Source organism: Mustela lutreola, chromosome 2, assembly GCF_030435805.1.
Source record: "Mustela lutreola isolate mMusLut2 chromosome 2, mMusLut2.pri, whole genome shotgun sequence".
In the NCBI taxonomy this organism is placed as follows: domain Eukaryota; kingdom Metazoa; phylum Chordata; class Mammalia; order Carnivora; family Mustelidae; genus Mustela; species Mustela lutreola.
In genome coordinates this window covers 206,187,679-206,197,706 of record NC_081291.1, presented here as the reverse complement: position 1 = coordinate 206,197,706, position 10,028 = coordinate 206,187,679, and the positions used below count along the sequence as shown (strand labels likewise).

The 10,028-nt window shown below is 36.8% G+C and overlaps 1 pseudogene; it reads right to left on the bottom strand.

Moving 5' to 3' along the window:
• Positions 1–557: 557 nt before the first annotated feature.
• Positions 558–1,801, bottom strand: LOC131825682 (heterogeneous nuclear ribonucleoprotein F-like; annotated as a pseudogene).
• Positions 1,802–10,028: the final 8,227 nt, after the last annotated feature.

Below are 10,028 nucleotides of genomic sequence, written 5' to 3'. Positions count from 1 at the left end.
AAAATATAAGAAATTTCACTTAGCAAAATACACCCAAAAGGAAATCATAGTACAAAGTCAGTTTAAGTCAAGGCATCACCAACCAGTTCCTACAGTATTAGCCATGTATCTCAATTTTCAAAAGTAAGTCACTTTTAAAAGCTTAAATCTAGCTTAAAAGATTATAAATGAAAATAAACTAGAATAAACAAAAATGAGAAATGTTCTTCTTTGAATTAGAGATCTAACACCTTGAGTTTTCCAAAAAAGCACACCTCTCCAAGGTGTTCACAGTGATATGGTATAAATACCCATTTAAAGTGCTTAAACTAGTTTATCTCAGATAACAGCACTCTGAAGTACACCACCAAAATGTTAATTGAGAAAAGCTGAAAGGAGTTTTAGTTAACTCATTATCACATGCTAGAAGAAAGTTTGCATGAGAAAATACTGAAGAGGCAATCTTTTAGTCCAGATTTCACAATTTGTGGTGCAAAAACAGGTCCCACAGCTTCCTCCAGAGTCATAATTGCTTTTCACTTCTTCTAGGCTGCCTGTGAAAATTTGGTTGCAATAACTCAAATGCTCCTACAAAACTTGTCATCTCCACTCCTGCTATTTATGCCTCCAGAGCCAGACTTGTAATAGCCACTCACAGACTGGCTTTGGTGGCCACTGGGAGTGGACTGGGCTGACACCACCATGCCTTGCATCATCTGGCTGCAATATGTCCCAAAGCTGGCCCCAGTTGTAGAGTTCAGGAAAAGTTCTGTATAGCTCTGTTGCATGTTGGTCCAGTGTTTGGATATGGATATATGCCATAGCTTCTTTGTGAATGGCAAACTCAGCATCAGCTTGGCTGTTCACTCTTCCCTCAGAGCCGACCTCAATATGGCTCTTCTAGGATTTCAGGGAGAGAAGTTATTAAATTCTGTTCTCTGTGGCTGTGAATGGCAGCCCTCACATGTGGACACAGTGTCCAGTGGTACTCTGGGCAGTAATCTCTCTGTCTCCATATCTGTGGTCATACATACCTGAGAGATTACAGTAACTGACGTCTCTCCAAAACAGATGGTTGGTGAAACCACAGCCATCGCTGAGGCTGCTGTACTTCTGGTAGCCCCCTTAGCCTGCACTATCAGGACCAGACCTCATCCTCTCCAGCCTGCTTGCTGGACAATGCTAGCATACTTCCTGGCTATGCCGGGGTGGTCATAAGACTTCGGCCCCTGTGCAGACATGAACTTCAGAGGAGGATCCGTGTATGACTAACTTCTTCCCAACCGCTCTTGATCACCTCAATGTATCTATGCTCTATTCTTTCCTTGTGCTTCGCTAGGGCCTTCTCAGCTGACTCCTGGGATATAAGCTGCATGAAGATTTTCTCTGTAATCTTGCCCTTGGGGTCACAAGCAATGTGGTCCCATTTGGAACAATTTCCAACCATGAGAATGGAGCAATTTCTTCATTGGTGCATCCAAATGAAGCCATCACTGGTCGTGTCAGCACTGTTTGAACCATTGGATTTCAACACCCAATCCCTCTTGGTTCTGTGGGACTTGGACACCTCAAGATACTGGTGTCCCATGCTTTTCTTGTCTTTTTTTAAGGGCCATTGTTACCTTATTTTCTGGTTCAAGTTCAACAAAAGCCTCCCCACTCTGCCTGCCTTCTCTAGTATAGAATGCCTGCAGCCTCCTCATGAATGGTGCACCGAGAAAGGAGAAAAGGGCATCCTGCACATTCTCACAACAGAGCAGGACTAGGCCAGGCCACAGAGCTTGACCAAAAATCCTACACCTCTCTCCGGTCCCAGTAGCATGGACATTTGAGGGGACAGATGTCAAACAAGCTTGGGTGCAACTTTCTATGGCTTAAACAACCACCACTGAGGAAGGAACGCCCACAGTCAAAGACACTCCTGGTAGTAATGAACTGTCCTAAACAAGAGCCATATGGCCATCTTGCATTAGTACCCCAGCACTCCCGAGAGCAACCAGGGCTGACAATGCTGGGACTGGGTTGGGTTCCAGCTTCCTTCCTCCTGGGACAGGCCCTTAGTTTAGTCTTCATTCTCAGGGCACAGGAGTGTCACCAGAGGATTTTAAGTAGGAGGGAGACTAATATGGACTTAGGGAGATTCATTAGTGAGGAGAAAAAGAGAGGACAAGGGCAAGGCTGTCCATGGAAAACAGCAGAAATGAAAAAGGTATGGTTAGATGTGAGGGCTATTTAGGAAATGAACTGGGCTGTTGGTGGATTGAAGGGAAAGACTGAGGAAGAAATTCACAAAGGGACACAATTCTCCTACACTTAGATCACTCTGCAGTTCTGATGTCTTGGCTAAAGTGTCTGAAACTACTACCAACATTTCATCTTGGATGAGCGCACAACATATAAAATGAAATTGCCGTGAAGTGTAGTCATTATCAGTACAGGTACAGTGATCTCTCTCTCTTTCTTGAAACTGACACAATAAAAAGAAACTTTTCAGAAACAGAAGGATTGGCAAAAGCTTTGATGACGAATAGGAGACAAGGGAGAATGGTTAGAACTCAAACAAAACCCACATCAAACACCTGTCTGTCTCCTCCTCTTAGGACTTTACAGAAATCAAAACACAAAATGAATCTATTCTTAGGAAAAGCAACTCTGTTTTTTCTTGCAATCACTTTTTGAGATCTCATATGAGGTTTGATTTATCTAACAATTCAATATATTTTCATTAAGATTTTCTCCCTTCCTTGATGTAGATACAAATTGCCTCATTATGTGAGTCTCTAACCATGCCCCCCGAGCTTTATGGCAATGCAGTTATTGCTATAATCCTACTTCCAGGAACTTCATACGGTGATATTAGTAGCCCATCCCCAAATAGTGCACTTGTTTAAAGATTCTTCAGTGAATTACTCCATGAATAGCAAGGTGGCAATTATGACAATATCAGGAATCACAAGTTTACAAATGAATTGCTTGACAAGGATAAAAAAAGTATCCTGCACTTATATAGGACCACAGACACCAAATAGTAATAAATTTTATTTAAATATCAGAGTGGTATTTAAATACCACTCTGATATTAATATATATATTAATCATATAAAAATGTTTGTCATATTAATATCAACATAGCACTACTTCACAAATTTAAAAAAGTACATAAATCTTTGACCCAGAAATTCCATATCTGGATTATATTGTAAAGATAAACTATAGCTTTCACACACACACACAGACACACAGTTTTTTAGAATATTGTAATTTTAGCGTGGCTTGACATAACAGTGAATTAGAAATATCCTTAATGAGTTTCAATAGTTAAAATTATGGCAACAAATTGTGAATAAAAATGAGATCATTTTATGTGAACTTATATGGAAGCATCTTCATGAAATATTAACAATAAAAAGAAAGGTGCAAAATACTTTGTATAACATATTACTTTTTGGAAATAAAAACATATACATGTTTATACATACAAAGGCTAACTTTGAAAAGTTCTATAGAAAACTGGTCACAACAGCTCACCTAGGAAAGAGAACCAAAAGACTGAGAAGCTTGGGAAGCGGAGGGATTGTGTTGGATTGGTATATGCTTTCTTATATTATTTAATGCTGAACTGTGAATATATACTAATTAGCTTAACTAATTTAAAAATGATATGCTTAAGTCTGCATTATTACCATTATAGCAGGCTTGCTCTATCTACCTATCTTTTATCTATTTCTATATGTATATAGAAATAGATAAAATATATATATATAAAATAGATAAAATATAATAGACAAAAAATATATATATATGCACACATACATCAAAATATATACACACTATTTGTCAGGGTTCTATCAATATATGAAGTTGGCTGTTTCTGTATTCAGGAGATTATATATATATAGAGAGAGAGCACTACTTCACAAATTTAAAAAAGTACATAAATCTTTGACCCAGAAATTATATATATATATATATATATACACCCAGAAATTATATATATATATATATATATATATATAATCTCCTGCCTCACTAGAAACTCATGCAGAGTTTCTGTGTTGCAATTTTGAGGACACTTCTTTCTTTTTCTGAAAACCTCAGTCTTTGCTCTTAAGGCCATCAACGGATTAGATGAGACCCACCACATTGTGGAGGGTAATACGCTTTACTCAATGTCTACTGATTTAAATATTAATTGTATCTAAAAATTACCTTCATAAAAAAGTAAATAAAAATAAAAATTACCTTCACAACAATATGTAGACTGGTCTTTGACAACAACTGGGCTCCAGAGCCTAACTAAGTTGATACATAAAATTAACTTATCATATAGACACTGAGAGTCTTGTATTTACCAATGAAGAGCATTTCTACAAATGGGGCAAAGAAAAAACAAGTCACTGAAGATGTGTCTGTGGTCTACAGACCGTTTTTCCCCACTGATACCACATATTCATGTAGGGGATAAAGAATGAGGATAAGGTCAACAAATAACAAATAAGGAGGCCTTCTGTTATTAAAGACATGCCTTTAGAAACAAAGATAGCATAACTTTCCCCTCCAGGTATCATTATTTCCCGAAATGAGTGATATCCCAGAATGGTTAGTAAGTGAAAAATGGAGATCAATAACAAAAGAAAACAAAGCAAAACAAAACAAAAACCAAAGGGTTTATATAAATATATCGAATCAATGTGTTGCACACTTTAAACTTACACCATGTTACACATCAATAATAGCTCATTAAAACTGGCAAGATAATAACATAAACAGAAACAAGGCAAAACAAAAAAGCTAAAGGGTTTGATGTACCCTGAAAGTGAGAGTCCCCCACATTTTGGCAGTTAGCACAAGATTTGTATGTTACAGGCAGGTGCATTGGTCAGGAGTTGAAAGGAACCAACAAACAAGAATGTGATGTATGAGGCCAGACTGATGATCCAGTCTCACTTCTCAGAAATATATGGCCTAAGAATAAGCAAGTCTGTGGTTCAGAATTTTGCAAGGAAAACAGTTTAAACCACTCTGAGAGAGCATATTCTGCAGCTTAGAATTCAGGAAAGAAACCAACTTTATGGTAGGAACTTGCAATCTTTGGTGGAAGATTTTCTAAAAGACTTTAACCTTTATGAGGGACTTGATAGTATCCCAGACATGTAAAATGCTACTCTATTTGTGGGAAAGAACAATGCAGTCTGTGTCATGCCAAAGAAACACTGTAGATAAAAATATTGCTGATAGATGAGGACTCAGCTTCCATTTCAGGTAGAGTTTTAGAACCCTGTCTGCTCACCATAGCAGCAACAGGAAGCCATGTGAGGGGGTGGGTATTTTTGTATTACGTGTGCAGAAATAAGATGGATGGAAAAGTAAATACCAGCAAACACTTAACATGGTTAAGTGTGGCCACACTTAACATGGTTAGGCTTGATGACTTTAAGATTTTATGATTCTCTGATAATCTACTCCCTGATAAGGAAATATATTTTATCTTAAATATAGCAGTACAGCTATGCTTTTAAATATGTGAAGGCAGAAATTAGCATATGTGTCAACATAATCTCACTACCTGTAATTTTTGATAATCTGTATAAAGTAGTGTGCATAGAAGGTGCATAAAGTGTAAAGCTATAGCTAGAGTTTTATTTTTAGTAGCTGTGCTTATTTTCATTATGTTCTATGGCATGACTCCTATGTCAAATTCTAGGCATCTAGGATTTTGCAAAGAAATTGAGTTTGAAACCTTTTGTTTCCATTTAGTTTCTAGGACACTCTATGCAAACATGAAAATTGAACAATGTGATAAAATTTTGGAAGCTAGGCAATAAACACACTACTTTTGTAAAGAAGGAGTCCTAGAGCGGTGAAACAAGGAGTTTCATGTGTCTCCCAGGTTTTTGGACTTCATGGGTAGATAAAATTATTTTTATACTACAGAGAGAGAGAGGACTAGGAAAGACTTGTCACTGTTGTTTTTTGTCTAAGTCTGTATTAAGGTAAAAACAAGAGAAAATAACTAAACTCTAATATTGCTACTGCTTCATAGAAGAAAGAACTTTTAATAGATAAAAGCATAATTCATTCCCTGGGTTATATTCAAAATATTAAGCGACTGGTAAGGCGCTTGAGCCGACTCACTAGTCAGAACAGATTTTAGCTGCTAAACTCTACTGAAAAGTGACTCTTAAGATCAGAAATTAGTGGACATAATCTTAGAATAAAACAGAACCTTTATGTTGCAGACCTTAGAGTCATGAAAACCTATTACTCTTCCTTTATTTTTCTCCATTTGCCAGGCTGCATGAGATTTTGACCAAGACCTATATGTGACCAGCATTTGAAGTGTTGATCTATGATAATTTCTCTGTGGTAGGAGCCCCTAGAGTTGCTCTATAACAACGCGGTGAGGTGTTTACAATGTTTTTGAAAAATGTAACATCCTAATCTATGAACTCACTCTCTCAGGATTTTTAAGGGAAAAGTTGGTCCTTTAGGAATGACTCATAAAGTGGGGATATAATACTTGGTGTAGAGGAAAAATGGACCACAGAAGACTTTCTTCCAGTTCAGGGCAGGGAGTGGGGAGTTTCAGCCTAACTACAGAAAGAGAACATATGTGTGAGAAATGATGGAGAAATAACTTTAAGGACGCCTGGGTGCCTCAGTCAGGTAAGTGTCAGCCTTCAGCTCATGTCATGACCCTGGAGTCCGGAAGTCGAGTCCCAATTGGGTTCGACCCTCCCTCCTCTCATTCTCTCTCAAATAAATAAATAAAAGCTTAAGGAAAAAAAAAAGGTAAAGGGCTTATTACATGGAATAAATATAATTTGAGAAGACATCACAAAGCTTTCCTGTGCAAAGTATATTTTTCAATCTATAAGAATATTAATTTGCATATATGTTACAAATAAGTCTTAGAGATCTGTAATTAAACACTAGATGCTCAATATTTCAAAAAAGATTAGTCAGGGTGAAGCATGTCCTCTGTTTTATGCTCATTATGGCATCTAGGACTTCATGACATATCCTTTCCTGATGCTTTGTATCTTTAGATGCTGTAGCTCCTCTCAAAATATTCTATGGTAAATGGTGAAGTTGATGCATTAAATATTTAATAAAGTCACAATCATGAACTTGCTGGACAAATAAAGAAATGAAAATGATCTTTTCTTGGCTCTTACTCTGATTTTACATTTTAAAATTCGATTTCACTCAATGCCTTCCAAATTGATTGTTGCATCATATTCTGCATTCATCAAGTACGTTCTGTTTTTACTCACCTTTTTTTTTTTTTAATGGCATGCATCCAAAAGGAAAACTACTCAAATTGAAGGGAACGATATATTTAGAATCTTTTTTTTTTTTTTTTCTGAAGCAGCACATTAGAAGCCAGTATATGATTTATCTCAACCTTGTTGGAATCTAGAAAGCCCACGGACTTTCTCGTGAGAAAGCCGAAAGCCCCTTTTTGGTTTTTTCCGACACAAATTACTCCAAACAAGTCAAACAGTCAATTATAAAATTTCATATTAGGGGGTTGTATATATTTTCTCCAGTGAGTAATTTTGAAAATGCAACCTTTCAATATAAACTAGAAATACATGGACACATATGCAGAGACACACAGACAGGTGTATATGTATATGAGTGTTAGAAGTCTTTCTCTCTGTGAATGATCATTCGTTGTAGACTTTTAGTAATGGCAATATCATTAAGAAACAAATTGTGAGTCATTTAAAAAAATCTCAAAACTTTGTTTACAAGAAATGTATAGGTCACTGTTTTAGAGAACCACATTTGTTTTTTCCGAGGTATTTATCAAAAGGAGTCATCTAATACACCACAGAAAAGTTGACTCAGGAAATTGGAAATCTCTGAGTATTGGACAAATTGTCATGGATGAAATGACAGCTGAGGCTTGAGAGAAGCGGTTTGGACTGAGGTTCTTCAGATATCTAACTCGGATGAAGACAGAGAACTAAGACCACCTGTCAAAGTAGCAATGGTTTGCTACAGGAAATTCCTATGTCGGAATACCAGACTGAGAGCCACTACTTCAGAAAATTTTTATTAACCAAATGATTCAAGCAAACACCTTGCTCATCCAGATTGGGGGTGGGGAAGAGCTATATTTTTAAGGTAATAGTTTGCTCTTCAAAACTCACCCAGGGCCCTTGACTATATTCTCCAAGCCTTAAACTACTATCCTGTGAACTTTCCCAAATCCAAATCCAAATTTCAAGGTTCTCTACCTTGAAAAGTTTGCCTTAAATGACTCAAAACCATGACCCCAAACATTATAAATGTTCTATCTTAAATACCCCTTTTTTATTAAAAAGATTATTTATTCAAAAGAGAGAGAGAGCAGGGGTGCAGGAGTGGGTGGGGGAGGAGGGTCAGAGGGAGAGGGGAAAAACAGACTCCATGCTGAGCAGGACACTTGTTGCAGGGGTTGATCCCAGGACCCCAGGATCATGACCTGAGCTGAAGGCAGATGCTTAACCAACTGAGCAACCCAGGCGCCCCTTAAATTTCCCCTTTTGAGACACTATTGGTGTATCTGAAAGTGGAAATCTTTCCCACAAGTAATAGATTTAGCTTTGCTCAATCACTATGGTTTTGTCATGGTCTTTTAAAGGAAATTTATAGTTGACTGGGTTAAATAGCAATTGGAATGAGAGTAGGTTAATCAAAAGTTAGTTTTTGGAAATTGGTATGATCAGACATCATGAAAGCCACAAAGTCAAAGAGTAAAAAATTTAATTTAAATTAATTAATTTAATTTAATTTAAAAACAGATTTGAAGAATTTAAGTTACATTTCTCTAACTTCAGAAGTCTTATATCCAATAATGTTTATATTCCCGCATTAGTCATGTTATTCTTTGTCAAGTATGTTAGGGACTCTATAAATCAAATTGACCCTCCCTCCCTCCTGCTCTCCCTTTCCTCCTTCCCCTACTCCCTTCTTTCCCATATTTCCTGAGAGTGTTTTATTCCTTTTGAGTTTTTGTTTTTTTGTTTTTTGTTTTTTGTTTTTTTAATCATTTATTGGTGTCCTAGGGTAGTCTTTACTCCAGTGAAAGACTTTTTACTGAAGATCCTTTATATGTTTGTATCTATCAAAAAATACTCTGGGCATTTTCAAATTAAGTTGTCTCATTCTCTTATTGGTGATGGAAAGTCAACACTTAGGAATGGCAAATGTAGAAGAGCTGTTGTTTCCTAACCCTATCCTAACTAAAAAACCTGGGAGAATTGATAAACATTAATGAGACCGTACCTATAAATTGTATAGTAAGAGCGCTTTTGCATTGTTACTGAATGAGCACGATAATGACTGCTTGTCATTATTTCTGAAATGTCATGGCCATTGTAAAAAACTTAATGCACCATTGATTATCTTTCACTAAAGGTGAAAACAAAATAATATGCTAAGGCTTTGTTAAAACCTCATTAAAACAAAGAGGTATTTTTTGCAATGTACAATATAGCATTTCCATAATTAAGAATATTCCATAATTAATATATCCATATTAATAATAATAATAAATAACAATAGTCCATAACTAAAATTAGGCATCCAAGAGTAGAAGCAATTACTTCTTAGATTTGGAGATACATATCTAGAGTCAAGAAAATTGGAATATTGAAAACACACTATTATTTTAGGAACATATTATAAAGAATTAAAAATATAATTGGGAGTGGAAGCACCTTTTTAAAAAAAGATTTATTGGTTTATTTGAGAGAGAGAGAGAGAGCAGGGGGCACAAAAGGAGAGGGACACTCTCCACCAAGTGTCCTCCCCACCAAGGGGCTTAATTCCACAACCCTGAGACTGTAACCTAAGCCGAAATCAAGAGTTTAAGATGCTTGACTGACTGAGCCACAAAGACACCCCTGGATTTATACTTCTGAAGATGAGTAGGTGGATTAGAGACTGTTCCCAGGTGACCTTGGGAGGCATGTGCTAAAAATGGCAGGGTCACATGAGGGCAAGAGCCTGGGTCACTGTGTCACCCCAAGAGAAGTGTCATTCCCTTCCAGGAA